Here is a 15,779-nt window from a genome sequence, read left to right on the forward strand (position 1 = left end):
AAACTCACAAATTTTCTGTATATTTTCATTACTTAGTCGTTAAACCTCTCAAATCAGTGTTTAGTGACTGTCCATTAATTACGTAAGGGTTTATGGGAGGAGAGGGGAGGGGTGGTAGTTGGGGCGCTATACAAAAATATTTGGGTTCCTATACAAAAAATCTTGCAAGGGGGAAGCGGGAGCCGAAAATTCCCTTACGTAATAAATGAACAGCCCCTTATTAGAATTCCTACCTACAACGAACGAAGTTCTGTTCCGTTGGTACACTGGTTCTCATCGAGTAAAACATCGGCAGGATTGTTGGGCACTGCATCGCTTTTTTGAGTCGCATGAACTGCTTGCCTCTTCTTCTGAACTGGAATAAATATCCACCTTTACGATCGAATACCTTTTGTGTTGCACCAATGTCCAATGAAAATCATTTTTTCGTTGATTAATATGATTCGTTGAAATCATACTTTCGTTGATTAAAAATTTTGTCGTATTTTCCATTAGCGATCTGGCAACTTCGATGGTGTTTCCAAACGGATGGTGGTTCGATCGGGTTCCGAAGAATTGCGTTTTATCCTGGAGCACTTTGAAACCCCTGCAGAATGAAACGGAAGGATAGATTGTGATCGCACCAAAAACTCAATTTAGTATTAATTACCCCATTCCAGCAATTAATTGGTAATAATTTGGTGGGTGGCACGGGAAAACAAACACACGATTTGAACAAAATGTCTTGTTTTTGTCGTTTCTCTCTTGACGTTTCATGACAAGATGCACGATGTTTTCACTAGAGTCCCTATAATTGGAGTCTGGCGGACTGCCACTTTCGACCGGAGCCAATCGAGCATGTCGTCAAAGTGTCCTCACCGATAAATGCTACACCATGACGTCATGCTCGATTGGCTCCGGTCGAAAGTGGCAGTCCACCAGACTCTAATTATAGGGACTCTAGTTTATCTAGGTGGCGATGGACAGGAGTTCATTTTCTGTAAACATCACACAGTGAGCTCGTGCATCAGCCTCTGCATGCTGTAAGATTTTGACTTTTACTGCGAGCAATATTTTCAAGTTTCCGTGAGAGTGAGCAGGACAGCACTAAAACAGTGCTTGCAGTAAAAGTCAAAAGACAAAAGATTTTGCCAGCATACACAGGCATACAGCATGAGCCTCTAGTGGTTTCGCAGCGCGGCGTCACGAACACTAATGCAAATCTACTGGTTGAAAATATGCCCATTTGATTTTGCCGGGAACAGCTGATTTTTGTTTACTATTTTCAACCAGTAACTCAGGTAGTGTTCGTGTAATGCAACGTGTACATACACGCAACACTACTAAAAGCAGAAACCACTCTGCACGATTTTGCCCTGTCCTGCTCACTCCCACATAAAAATTTGAAAACAGCGCGAACTGTTTACAAGTTTTCTGTGGGAGTGAGCAGTATGCCAGATTCGTGCAGAGGCTCATACACAGGCATGCAGCCATCAGTTAGTGAATGTTGACACTAGAGTGGCTTTAACTTAGAGTGGCGTCAATGTCAAAATTGGAACAGCGGTCATCTGTCAAATCCATACAAATTCCTGTTCCAAACGAGCAGGAGACCTGTCAAAATGGGAACATGACGCCACTCTCCCTTCCAGTCACTCTAGTTGACACCACAGCGGGGTCCACGTTTAAAAAAAGCTACTCAGTTAAAAAAATAATTTATTATATAATTTATTATCACTTTGTTTTTTTTCAATGAAATGGGAAGTTAGGGGCTGTCCATAAACCACGTGGTCATGAGGGGGGGGGGGGGGTGGGTTCGGCCAATGACCATTTTGTATGGACGAAAAAAAAAAATTGTATGGACTAATGACCACGGGGGGGGGGGGGTGGTTGAGAAGTCCCCAAATTGACCACGTGGTTTATGGACAGCCCCTTAGCAACTGCACTTTTGCTAAAGTGACGGTAGAGGCGCTTTTATGATAAATGCGGTAAACGTGATAAAAGTGTAAACAAGCGGTGAAGTTTGCGCTACGGAGACATAGGCGGCGCTCGTGCTCCACGTGTTTTTCACACATACAGAGGCGCCACCTGACACCAATCCACTCGAAACATACAGCGCAACACGGGTGGAAAATGCCAGTCAGGAAAAATGAGGTGAACAGCTTGATATTAAATACAGATAGATACAAATTTTGTATGGTGGTGTGAAACATATTCTGTTACTGCAATGAATCCAGCAGAAACGCGTAGGGATAATGCCAAGGGGCGTTTCACTCGAGATGCATTTCATATATCAAACAAATTAAATGCATTTTAATACATTAAATGTACATTTTAATGCATTTTGTTAGCGTGTACCTCCCATCGCTCTCACCAATACAAATGCATGTATGAGTAAATATGGAAATGTCAAATTTTGCCGCGCGGAGTGCTAAAAAAATGAAAAAAAAAATCCGATTGGGACAACATTAGTGAATTTTGCTAGATAGTTGAGCAAAACACGGTGAAATAAGGTAAAGTGATAAAGATAATTGTTATTTAAAATTAGTTAACATCCTCGGCTACTTCTGGTCAGCACGATGACTAGGATGTTTACTTGATTTTTCGTCATTTTCATGAACTCTGCCACCACCTAATCCAACCATCCAGACCGTTTTCATTCTAGATGATTCGAGCCACACGCACGGATCACTGGACGGCTCTCTGTACGCGACCATCCTCAACACCCGAGATCTCCTACCAGAGTTGGAGACGGTGGACAAACGGCCCTGATCTCACTGCCGTCCGGAACGGAACGGAAATCCGATCGCGAACGGACACCATCGTCCGTTGCCACCAGTAATGCCTCCACCGCTGAGTTCCTTGGCCCTAAACTCGGTGAGTTAAGCGGGAAACGCAATGGGGCCGGCAACGGAATGCGGAAGCGCTGCGGTATGTACTAAAAAAATCTCGCAACTCTGCCGCTGCGACAAAACGCAATAAGCGCGGAGTTCCCAGTGAATTCGTGTAGGAATTTCTCGAGAATTCCTGGAGAAGTTTCTCTGGAATTCCCCAATGAGTTTCTATGGAACTCCTCCAGGAATTTCCCAGGAACCCATCTAAAATATCCTCGTGAATTCCTCCATGAGTTCACCAATAATTCCACCAGAAATTCTCCAAAAAAAAAAAATCCAGGAATTGCTCTAGAAATTCCCGTAAAATTTTTCCAGAAGTTCATCCGGAACTACTCCAGAAGATTTTCGAGAATTTATGCAGGAATTCCCGGGAATTCCCGAAGGAATTCCTGGTGTAATCTTCGGTGGAATCCCTGGAGGAATTCTTGGAAGAATCCCCGAAGGAATTTCTAAAGGAATCCGTGGACGAATTCTTGGAGGAATCCCCGAAGAAATTCCTGGGGGATTCCCTCTGAGAAATTCCTGCGGGGATTCTTCCAGAAATTCCTTCGAGGATTCCTTTAAGAATTCCTCCGGGGGTTCCACCAGGAATTCATCCAAAGATTACACCAGGAATTCCCCCGGAGATTCCCGGGGAACTTGCATGAAATCTAGGAAATCTCCTGGAGTAGTTCCCGATGAACTTCTGGAAAAAAAAATCACGGAAATTTATAGAGGAATTCCTCCAAAATTTCCCAGAGTTCCTGGAGAATTCATCCATGAGATAACCGGAAATTCCTCCATGAGATTTTCGGGAATTTCTGCAGGAGTTCCCAAGAAAAAACCTTCAGGAGTTTCCAGGGAGTTCCTCCAGGGGTACGCTGGGATATCAAAAAATCGTCCAAGAGTTTCTTACGATCCTTGGAAATTTCTTTGAGGTTTTTGGGAAATTTACCCAAAAGTTTCTCCGAAAATTCTCCAAAAACTTCTCTGCAATTCCTCCAAAAGTTTTCAGGCAATTCCTCAGGACTTTCCCGGAAATTCCACGAGAGGCTTCCAGGGAATTCCTCCAGGTTTTCCACGATAATTCCTCAAAGAAGTCTTCGGCGATACCTCTAGGAGATCATTGGAAATTTCTCTAAGAGTTTCTCGATAATTCCCATAGAAGTTTCTTGTAAAATTCCTCCAGGAGTTCCCCGAGAATTTTTCCAGGAGTACCTAGGTAATACATCCAGAAGTGTCCCGAGAATTCCTGAAGGAGTTTTTCGAGGATTCCTTCGTTAGTTACGTGGGAAATCCTCCAGGGGGTTTTTGAGAATCCCTGCAGGAGTTTTTCGGAATCCTCCAGGAGTTCTTTCGGAGGAATTTCAGGAATTTTTCGAAGATTCCTCCAGGAGTTCCCTGGGAATTCCTCCAGTATCTCCTCAGAAGTTCTCTGGAAATTTCAGGCATTCTTCAAAAAGTTTTTCTGGAATTCCTGCAAGACTTCCCCGTTAATTTCTCTTAAGATTTCTCCACAGATTCCTCCGGAGATTCCTCCAGGATTTTTTTTCGGGGATTCCTCAGGGTATTTCTCCGATGATTCCTCCAGGAATTTCTCCGAGGATTTCTCGAGTAATTCCTCTAAGGATTCCTCCAAAAATTCCTCTGAGGATTCCTTCAGGATTTTCTATGAATTCCTCTGAAGGCTTCTCCAAGAATTCCTCTGAAGGCTTCTCCAAGAAATCCTCTCTGAGGATTCCACAGGGAATTGTTTTGAGAATTCCTCCAGGAAACCCTCCGGCGATTCCTCCAGGAATTCCTCCGGAGATTCCTCCAGGAAAGCATCCAAAGATTCCTCCAGAAGTTTCTACGGAGATTCCTCCAGAAATTCCTCCGGAGATTCCTCCAAGAATTCTTCCGGAGATTTTTTTAAGAAAGTAGTCGAATTTTCCACCAGCAATACCTTCGGGGATTCCTTCAGGAATTCCTTTGGGGATTCCTTCAGGAATTCCTTCGGGGATTCCTTCAGGAATTCCTTCGGGGATTCCTTCAGGAATTCCTTCGGGGATTCCTTCAGGAATTCCATCGGGGATTCCTTCAGGAATTCCTTCGGGGATTCCTTCAGGAATTCCTTCGGGGATTCCTTCAGGAATTCCTTCGGGGATTCCTTCAGGAATTCCTTCGGGGATTCCTTCAGGAATTCCTTCGGTGATTCCTTCAGGAATTCCTTCGGGGATTCCTTCAGGAATTCCTTCGGGGATTCCTTCAGGAATTCCTTCGGGGATTCCTTCAGAAATTCCTTCGGGGATTCCTTCAGGAATTCCTTCAGGAATTCCTTCAGGGATTCCTTCGGGGATTCTTTCAGGAATTCCTTCGGGGATTCTTTCAGGAATTCCTTCGGGGATTCTTTCAGGAATTCCTTCGGGGATTCCTTCAGGGATTCCTTCAGGGATTCCTTCAGGAATTCCTTCGGGGATTCCTTCAGGAATACCATCGGGGATTCCGTCAGGAATCCCTTCGGGGATTCCTCCAGGAATTCCTTCGGGGATTCCTCCAGGAATACTTCTGAAAATTCCTCCAGAAAATCCTCCGGAAATTCCTCCAAGAAATCCTTCGGAGATTCCTCCAGGAGTTCCTTCGGAGATTCCTCCAGCAATTCCTTCGTGGATTCCTCCAGGAATTCCTCTGAAGATTCCTCCAGAAAATCCTGCGGAGATTCCTCCAGGAGTTCTCACGGAGATTCCTCCAGGAATTCCTCTGGAGATTCCTCCAGGAATTCCTCTGGAGATTCTTCCAGGAATTCCTCTGGAGATTTCTTCAGGAATGCATCTGAAGATTCCTCCAGCAATTCCTTCGGGGAATCCTCCAGGAATTCCTCCAGCAATACCTTCGTGAATTCTTCCAGGAATTACTTCGGAGCTTCCTCCAGGAAATCCTCCGGAGATTCCTCCAGGAATTTCTCTGGAGATTTCTTCAGGAATGCTTCCGAAGATTCCTTCAGCAATTCCTTTGGGAATTCCTCCAGGAATTCCTTCGTGGAATCCTCCAGGATTTATTCCGGAGCTTCCTTCAGGAGATCCTCTGGACATTCCTCCAGGAATTCCTCCTGAGATTCCACCAGGAGTTCTAATGGAGATTCCTCCGGAGGTTCTTCTAAGGGTTCTCACGGAGATTCTTCCAGAAATTGCTCCGGAGATTTCTCCACGAATTCCTCCGGATATTTCTTCAGGAATGCATCCGAAGATTCCTCTAGAAACTCCTTCAGGAATTCCTTCGTGGATTCCTCCAGGAATTCTTTCGGAGATTCCTGCAGGAATTCCTCCAGGTATTCCTTCGGTAATCTGGAGTATTTCGGGTAGAATTCCTGGAGGAATCCCCGAAGGAATTCCTGGAAAAATCAGCGGAGAAATTCCTGGAAGAATCCCCGGAGGAATTCACGGTGGGATATCTGGACGAATTTCTTGAGGAACTCCTGGAAGGTGTCCCCTAGGAGGAATTCCTGTAAGGGTTCTCCAGGGGGGAACTTCTTAGAAAAAGTTCCTGTAGAAATTCCTGAGGAACTTCTGGAGGTATCCCCTAGGAACTGCGGAAGAAATTCCTGAGTATTTCCTAGAGAAATTTCGGAGGAGTTCCTGGAGATATTTTGGAGGAGTTCCTGAAAAAATTCTCGAGGAACTCCTGGAGGAATTCCCCAGGAACTCCTGGAGGGATTCCAGAGCAACTCCTTCTCGGGTGCTAACCGCATCAATATATTTTCTTTTTTATCACAACACTGTAAAAAATCTGGCAAAATGTGTCGTATATCTCAATCTCCTATCCGGACCATATATTTTGAATGAATTATAAACCATTTATGGATACCCGAAAAATATTCAAAATTTTCATCATGGGTTAACATTAATCTATTTTTAATTTCTTACAGTTGTACATATATGCTAACCGTGGCTATGCTAACCACCTACAATCTAATTTTCAACATATATGGATCATCCCGAAACGCATGCTGCTTTTATAAATATTATTACAATTATTGTGAAATTATTATTATCAATAAACAACTATGTAGGGCTTGGGAGGGAAGGGGTGATTGCGTTGCTGGGCTGTTTTAACTATCCGAACTATATATGCTCTGATCACGGTGCGTGATTGTAGCTAGACATTCTTAACTTATTTCTTAAACATATTTTTTTTTATGGGATTTTTTCAGCGTAGTTTATGCTAATAATCCTTATATATCCTCAACTTACCGAAGGTTTACCGAGTCCTCTAACGTTGCGAGGTTACGCAAAATGTGTCTACAGAACTTGTAGTTCAGGAGGTTCACCAGGTGCTCCCAAGTTGCAAGATAACGTAAAAATGTGTCGTTTGAACTCGTCGTCCAGAAGGTTTATCAAGTCCTCTAAGGTTGCGAGGTAACGCAAAATGTATTTGCAGAACTTGTAGTTCAGAAGGTTTACCAAATCCCCTCAAATTGCGCGGTGACGCAAAATATATCATTGTAAGGTAGGTCATTCTGATGTTTCTAACTAAAGAACTGCAAGGTGATGCCAAACAAGTCTTCTTGATCAATTTTGTAGCCTAAAAGGTTCACCATGTCCTCTCAGAACTGCAAGGTGATGCTAAACAAGGCTTCATCAATTTTGTAGTCTAAAAGGTTCACCATGTCCTCTCAGAACTGCAAGGTGATGCTAAACAAGTCTTTCACATCAACTCTGTATTTTAAAATGTTCACCAAGTCCTCCCAGAACTGCAAGGTGATGCCAAACAAGTCTTCTTGATCAATTTTGTAGCCTAAAAGGTTCACACTGTCCTCCCAGAACTGCAAGGTGATGCCAAAGAAGTCTTTCACATCAACTCTGTATTTTAAAATGTTCACCAAGTCCTCCCAGAACTGCAAGGTGATGCCAAACAAGTCTTGATCAATTTTGTAGCCTAAAAGGTTCACCAAGTCCTCCCAGAACTGCAAGGTGATGCCAAACAAGTCTTCTTGATCAATTTTGTAGCCTAAAAGGTTCACTATGTCCTCCCAGAACTGCAAGGTGATGCTAAACAAGGCTTCATCAATTTTGTAGTCTAAAAGGTTCACCATGTCCTCCCAGAACTGCAAGGTGATGCTAAACAAGTCTTTCACATCAACTCTGTATTTTAAAATGTTCACCAAGTCCTCCCAGAACTGCAAGGTGATGCCAAACAAGTCTTCTTGATCAATTTTGTAGCCTAAAAGGTTCACCATGTCCTCCCAGAACTGCAAGGTGATGCCAAAGAAGTCTTTCACATCAACTCTGTATTTTAAAATGTTCACCAAGTCCTCCCAGAACTGCAAGGTGATGCCAAACAAGTCTTCTTGATCAATTTTGTAGCCTAAAAGGTTCACCATGTCCTCCCAGAACTGCAAGGTGATGCCAAACAAGTCTTCTTGATCAATTTTGTAGCCTAAAAGGTTCACCATGTCCTCCCAGAACTGCAAGGTGATGCCAAAGAAGTCTTTCACATCAACTCTGTATTTTAAAATGTTCACCAAGTCCTCCCAGAACTGCAAGGTGATGCCAAACAAGTCTTCTTGATCAATTTTGTAGCCTAAAAGGTTCACCATGCCCTCCCAGAACTGCAAGGTGATGCCAAACAAGTCTTTCACATCAACTCTGTATTTTAAAATGTTCACCAAGTCCTCCCAGAACTGCAAGGTGATGCCAAACAAGTCTTTCACATCAACTCTGTATTTTAAAATGTACACCAAGTCCTCCCAGAACTGCAAGGTGATGCCAAACAAGTCTTCTTGATCAATTTTGTAGCCTAAAAGGTTCACCATGTCCTCCCAGAACTGCAAGGTGATGCCAAACAAGTCTTCTTGATCAATTTTGTAGCCTAAAAGGTTCACCATGCCCTCCCAGAACTGCAAGGTGATGCCAAAGAAGTCTTTCACATCAACTCTGTATTTTAAAATGTTCACCAAGTCCTCCCAGAACTGCAAGGTGATGCCAAACAAGTCTTCTTGATCAATTTTGTAGCCTAAAAGGTTCACCATGTCCTCCCAGAACTGCAAGGTGATGCCAAACAAGTCTTCTTGATCAATTTTGTAGCCTAAAAGGTTCACCATGCCCTCCCAGAACTGCAAGGTGATGCCAAACAAGTCTTTCACATCAACTCTGTATTTTAAAATGTTCACCAAGTCCTCCCAGAACTGCAAGGTGATGCCAAACAAGTCTTTCACATCAACTCTGTATTTTAAAATGTTCACCAAGTCCTCCCAGAACTGCAAGGTGATGCCAAACAAGTCTTCTTGATCAATTTTGTAGCCTAAAAGGTTCACCATGTCCTCCCAGAACTGCAAGGTGATGCTAAACAAGTCTTTCACATCAACTCTGTATTTTAAAATGTTCACCAAGTCCTCCCAGAACTGCAAGGTGATGCCAAACAAGTCTTCTTGATCAATTTTGTAGCCTAAAAGTTTCACCATGCCCTCCCAGAACTGCAAGGTGATGCCAAACAAGTCTTTCACATCAACTCTGTATTTTAAAATGTTCATCAAGTCCTCCCAGAACTGCAAGGTGATGCCAAACAAGTCTTCTTGATCAATTTTGTAGCTTAAAAGTTTCACCATGCCCTCCCAGAACTGCAAGGTGATGCCAAACAAGTCTTTCACATCAACTCTGTATTTTAAAATGTTCACCAAGTCCTCCCAGAACTGCAAGGTGATGCTAAACAAGTCTTTCACATCAACTCTGTATTTTAAAATGTTCACCAAGTCCTCCCAGAACTGCAAGGTGATGCCAAACAAGTCTTCTTGATCAATTTTGTAGCCTAAAAGGTTCACCATGCCCTCCCAGAACTGCAAGGTGATGCCAAACAAGTCTTTCACATCAACTCTGTATTTTAAAATTGTCATCAAGTCCTCCCAGAACTGCAAGGTGATGCCAAACAAGTCTTTCACATCAACTCTGTATTTTAAAATGTACACCAAGTCCTCCCAGAACTGCAAGGTGATGCCAAACAAGTCTTCTTGATTCTTTTGTAGTCTGAAAGGCTCACCATGTCCTCCAAGAACTGCAAGGTGATGCCAAACAAGTCTTTCACATCAACTCTGTATTTTAAAATGTTCACCAAGTCCTCCCAGAACTGCAAGGTGATGCCAAACAAGTCTTCTTGATCAATTTTGTAGCCTAAAAGGTTCACCATGTCCTCCCAGAACTGCAAGGTGATGCCAAACAAGTCTTCTTGATCAATTTTGTAGCCTAAAAGGTTCACCATGTCCTCCCAGAACTGCAAGGTGATGCCAAAGAAGTCTTTCACATCAACTCTGTATTTTAAAATGTTCACCAAGTCCTCCCAGAACTGCAAGGTGATGCCAAACAAGTCTTCTTGATCAATTTTGTAGCCTAAAAGGTTCACCATGCCCTCCCAGAACTGCAAGGTGATGCCAAACAAGTCTTCTTGATCAATTTTGTAGCCTAAAAGGTTCACCATGTCCTCCCAGAACTGCAAGGTGATGCCAAACAAGTCTTCTTGATCAATTTTGTAGCCTAAAAGGTTCACCATGTCCTCCCAGAACTGCAAGGTGATGCCAAAGAAGTCTTTCACATCAACTCTGTATTTTAAAATGTTCACCAAGTCCTCCCAGAACTGCAAGGTGATGCCAAACAAGTCTTTCACATCAACTCTGTATTTTAAAATGTACACCAAGTCCTCCCAGAACTGCAAGGTGATGCCAAACAAGTCTTCTTGATCAATTTTGTAGCCTAAAAGGTTCACCATGTCCTCCCAGAACTGCAAGGTGATGCCAAACAAGTCTTCTTGATCAATTTTGTAGCCTAAAAGGTTCACCATGTCCTCCCAGAACTGCAAGGTGATGCCAAACAAGTCTTCTTGATCAATTTTGTAGCCTAAAAGGTTCACCATGTCCTCCCAGAACTGCAAGGTGATGCCAAAGAAGTCTTTCACATCAACTCTGTATTTTAAAATGTTCACCAAGTCCTCCCAGAACTGCAAGGTGATGCCAAACAAGTCTTTCACATCAACTCTGTATTTTAAAATGTACACCAAGTCCTCCCAGAACTGCAAGGTGATGCCAAACAAGTCTTCTTGATCAATTTTGTAGCCTAAAAGGTTCACCATGTCCTCCCAGAACTGCAAGGTGATGCCAAACAAGTCTTTCACATCAACTCTGTATTTTAAAATGTTCATCAAGTCCTCCCAGAACTGCAAGGTGATGCCAAACAAGTCTTCTTGATCAATTTTGTAGCTTAAAAGTTTCACCATGCCCTCCCAGAACTGCAAGGTGATGCCAAACAAGTCTTTCACATCAACTCTGTATTTTAAAATGTTCACCAAGTCCTCCCAGAACTGCAAGGTGATGCTAAACAAGTCTTTCACATCAACTCTGTATTTTAAAATGTTCACCAAGTCCTCCCAGAACTGCAAGGTGATGCCAAACAAGTCTTCTTGATCAATTTTGTAGCCTAAAAGGTTCACCATGCCCTCCCAGAACTGCAAGGTGATGCCAAACAAGTCTTTCACATCAACTCTGTATTTTAAAATTGTCATCAAGTCCTCCCAGAACTGCAAGGTGATGCCAAACAAGTCTTTCACATCAACTCTGTATTTTAAAATGTACACCAAGTCCTCCCAGAACTGCAAGGTGATGCCAAACAAGTCTTCTTGATTCTTTTGTAGTCTGAAAGGCTCACCATGTCCTCCAAGAACTGCAAGGTGATGCCAAACAAGTCTTTCACATCAACTCTGTATTTTAAAATGTTCACCAAGTCCTCCCAGAACTGCAAGGTGATGCCAAACAAGTCTTCTTGATCAATTTTGTAGCCTAAAAGGTTCACCATGTCCTCCCAGAACTGCAAGGTGATGCCAAACAAGTCTTCTTGATCAATTTTGTAGCCTAAAAGGTTCACCATGTCCTCCCAGAACTGCAAGGTGATGCCAAAGAAGTCTTTCACATCAACTCTGTATTTTAAAATGTTCACCAAGTCCTCCCAGAACTGCAAGGTGATGCCAAACAAGTCTTCTTGATCAATTTTGTAGCCTAAAAGGTTCACCATGCCCTCCCAGAACTGCAAGGTGATGCCAAACAAGTCTTCTTGATCAATTTTGTAGCCTAAAAGGTTCACCATGTCCTCCCAGAACTGCAAGGTGATGCCAAACAAGTCTTCTTGATCAATTTTGTAGCCTAAAAGGTTCACCATGTCCTCCCAGAACTGCAAGGTGATGCCAAAGAAGTCTTTCACATCAACTCTGTATTTTAAAATGTTCACCAAGTCCTCCCAGAACTGCAAGGTGATGCCAAACAAGTCTTTCACATCAACTCTGTATTTTAAAATGTACACCAAGTCCTCCCAGAACTGCAAGGTGATGCCAAACAAGTCTTCTTGATCAATTTTGTAGCCTAAAAGGTTCACCATGTCCTCCCAGAACTGCAAGGTGATGCCAAACAAGTCTTCTTGATCAATTTTGTAGCCTAAAAGGTTCACCATGTCCTCCCAGAACTGCAAGGTGATGCCAAACAAGTCTTCTTGATCAATTTTGTAGCCTAAAAGGTTCACCATGTCCTCCCAGAACTGCAAGGTGATGCCAAAGAAGTCTTTCACATCAACTCTGTATTTTAAAATGTTCACCAAGTCCTCCCAGAACTGCAAGGTGATGCCAAACAAGTCTTTCACATCAACTCTGTATTTTAAAATGTACACCAAGTCCTCCCAGAACTGCAAGGTGATGCCAAACAAGTCTTCTTGATCAATTTTGTAGCCTAAAAGGTTCACCATGTCCTCCCAGAACTGCAAGGTGATGCCAAACAAGTCTTCTTGATCAATTTTGTAGCCTAAAAGGTTCACCATGCCCTCCCAGAACTGCAAGGTGATGCCAAAGAAGTCTTTCACATCAACTCTGTATTTTAAAATGTTCACCAAGTCCTCCCAGAACTGCAAGGTGATGCCAAACAAGTCTTCTTGATCAATTTTGTAGCCTAAAAGGTTCACCATGTCCTCCCAGAACTGCAAGGTGATGCCAAACAAGTCTTCTTGATCAATTTTGTAGCCTAAAAGGTTCACCATGCCCTCCCAGAACTGCAAGGTGATGCCAAACAAGTCTTTCACATCAACTCTGTATTTTAAAATGTTCACCAAGTCCTCCCAGAACTGCAAGGTGATGCCAAACAAGTCTTTCACATCAACTCTGTATTTTAAAATGTTCACCAAGTCCTCCCAGAACTGCAAGGTGATGCCAAACAAGTCTTCTTGATCAATTTTGTAGCCTAAAAGGTTCACCATGTCCTCCCAGAACTGCAAGGTGATGCTAAACAAGTCTTTCACATCAACTCTGTATTTTAAAATGTTCACCAAGTCCTCCCAGAACTGCAAGGTGATGCCAAACAAGTCTTCTTGATCAATTTTGTAGCCTAAAAGTTTCACCATGCCCTCCCAGAACTGCAAGGTGATGCCAAACAAGTCTTTCACATCAACTCTGTATTTTAAAATGTTCATCAAGTCCTCCCAGAACTGCAAGGTGATGCCAAACAAGTCTTCTTGATCAATTTTGTAGCCTAAAAGTTTCACCATGCCCTCCCAGAACTGCAAGGTGATGCCAAACAAGTCTTTCACATCAACTCTGTATTTTAAAATGTTCACCAAGTCCTCCCAGAACTGCAAGGTGATGCTAAACAAGTCTTTCACATCAACTCTGTATTTTAAAATGTTCACCAAGTCCTCCCAGAACTGCAAGGTGATGCCAAACAAGTCTTCTTGATCAATTTTGTAGCCTAAAAGGTTCACCATGCCCTCCCAGAACTGCAAGGTGATGCCAAACAAGTCTTTCACATCAACTCTGTATTTTAAAATTGTCATCAAGTCCTCCCAGAACTGCAAGGTGATGCCAAACAAGTCTTTCACATCAACTCTGTATTTTAAAATGTACACCAAGTCCTCCCAGAACTGCAAGGTGATGCCAAACAAGTCTTCTTGATTCTTTTGTAGTCTGAAAGGCTCACCATGTCCTCCAAGAACTGCAAGGTGATGCCAAACAAGTCTTTCACATCAACTCTGTATTTTAAAATTGTCATCAAGTCCTCCCAGAACTGCAAGGTGATGCCAAACAAGTCTTTCACATCAACTCTGTATTTTAAAATGTACACCAAGTCCTCCCAGAACTGCAAGGTGATGCCAAACAAGTCTTCTTGATTCTTTTGTAGTCTGAAAGGCTCACCATGTCCTCCAAGAACTGCAAGGTGATGCCAAACAAGTCTTTCACATCAACTCTGTATTTTAAAATGTTCACCAAGTCCTCCCAGAACTGCAAGGTGATGCTAAACAAGTCTTCATCAATTTTGTAATCTAAACGGTTTACCATGTCCTCCCAGAACTGCAAGGTGATGCATAACAAGTCTTTCTCATCAACTCTGTATTTTAAAATGTTCACCAAGTTCTTCCAGAACCGCAAGGTGATGCTAAGCAAATCTTCTTCATCAACTCTGTAGTCTAAAATGTTCACCATGTCCTCACAGAACTGCAAGGTGATGCTAAACAAGTTTTTTTTTATCAATTTTGTAGTCTGAAAGGCTCACCATGTCCTCCAAGAACTGCAAGGTGATGCCAAACAAGTCTTTCACATCAACTCTGTATTTTAAAATGTTCACCAAGTCCTCCCAGAACTGCAAGGTGATGCCAAACAAGTCTTCTTGATTCTTTTGTAGCCTGAAAGGTTCACCATGTCCTCCCAGAACTGCAAGGTGATGCTAAACAAGTCTTTCACATCAACTCTGTATTTTAAAATGTTCACCAAGTCCTCCCAGAACTGCAAGGTGATGCCAAACAAGTCTTGATCAATTTTGTAGCCTAAAAGGTTCACCATGCCCTCCCAGAACTGCAAGGTGATGCTAAACAAGTCTTTCACATCAACTCTGTATTTTAAAATGTTCACCAAGTCCTCCCAGAACTGCAAGGTGATGCCAAACAAGTCTTCTTGATCAATTTTGTAGCCTAAAAGTTTCACCATGCCCTCCCAGAACTGCAAGGTGATGCCAAAGAAGTCTTTCACATCAACTCTGTATTTTAAAATGTTCACCAAGTCCTCCCAGAACTGCAAGGTGATGCCAAACAAGTCTTTCACATCAACTCTGTATTTTAAAATGTTCACCAAGTCCTCCCAGAACTGCAAGGTGATGCCAAACAAGTCTTGATCAATTTTGTAGCCTAAAAGGTTCACCATGCCCTCCCAGAACTGCAAGGTGATGCTAAACAAGTCTTTCACATCAACTCTGTATTTTAAAATGTTCACCAAGTCCTCCCAGAACTGCAAGGTGATGCCAAACAAGTCTTCTTGATCAATTTTGTAGCCTAAAAGTTTCACCATGCCCTCCCAGAACTGCAAGGTGATGCCAAAGAAGTCTTTCACATCAACTCTGTATTTTAAAATGTTCACCAAGTCCTCCCAGAACTGCAAGGTGATGCCAAACAAGTCTTTCACATCAACTCTGTATTTTAAAATGTTCACCAAGTCCTCCCAGAACTGCAAGGTGATGCCAAACAAGTCTTCTTGATCAATTTTGTAGCCTAAAAGGTTCACCATGTCCTCCACACTGGGACTTGGCCTGCCTCGCTTCAACTTAGTGTTCTTTGAGCACTTCCACAGTTATTAATTGAAGGGCTTTCTTTGCCTAATATTGCATGAATTTGTATATTGTGAGGCAAGTACAATAATGATACTTTATGCCCAGGGAGTCGAGATAAATTTTCCGACCTGAACAGGGATCGAACACGCCGTCTCCGGATTGGCGATCCATAGCCTTAACCACTAGGCTAACTTGAGACCCTCCTTCTTTTAAAATACCTAACACGGGGGATTGCGGTTGAAATAAGATATATTTTCGCATGTTGTTCTTCATTCAGTTATGTAGGCGGCACGTTTAATGCTGTACAAATATCGGAGGATCGTTCATTGGGTTTGCTTTAG

The 15,779-nt window shown here is 42.6% G+C and overlaps 2 long non-coding RNA genes across 2 annotated transcripts; one reads left to right on the forward strand and one right to left on the reverse strand.

Moving 5' to 3' along the window:
- Positions 1–309: 309 nt before the first annotated feature.
- Positions 310–762, reverse strand: LOC134287143 (uncharacterized). Its single transcript, XR_009997065.1, has 2 exons — positions 650–762; positions 310–586 (listed from the first exon to the last, which is right to left on the reverse strand). It is a non-coding gene; the product is annotated as an uncharacterized LOC134287143 (long non-coding RNA).
- A 1,468-nt stretch (positions 763–2,230) lies between these two features.
- LOC134287144 (uncharacterized) lies at positions 2,231–6,940 on the forward strand. The gene is made up of 3 exons (XR_009997066.1): positions 2,231–2,489; positions 2,626–2,907; positions 6,754–6,940. It is a non-coding gene; the product is annotated as an uncharacterized LOC134287144 (long non-coding RNA).
- The last annotated feature ends 8,839 nt before the right edge of the window (positions 6,941–15,779 follow it).

This window comes from Aedes albopictus, chromosome 2 (genome assembly GCF_035046485.1).
Source record: "Aedes albopictus strain Foshan chromosome 2, AalbF5, whole genome shotgun sequence".
NCBI lineage: Eukaryota > Metazoa > Arthropoda > Insecta > Diptera > Culicidae > Aedes > Aedes albopictus.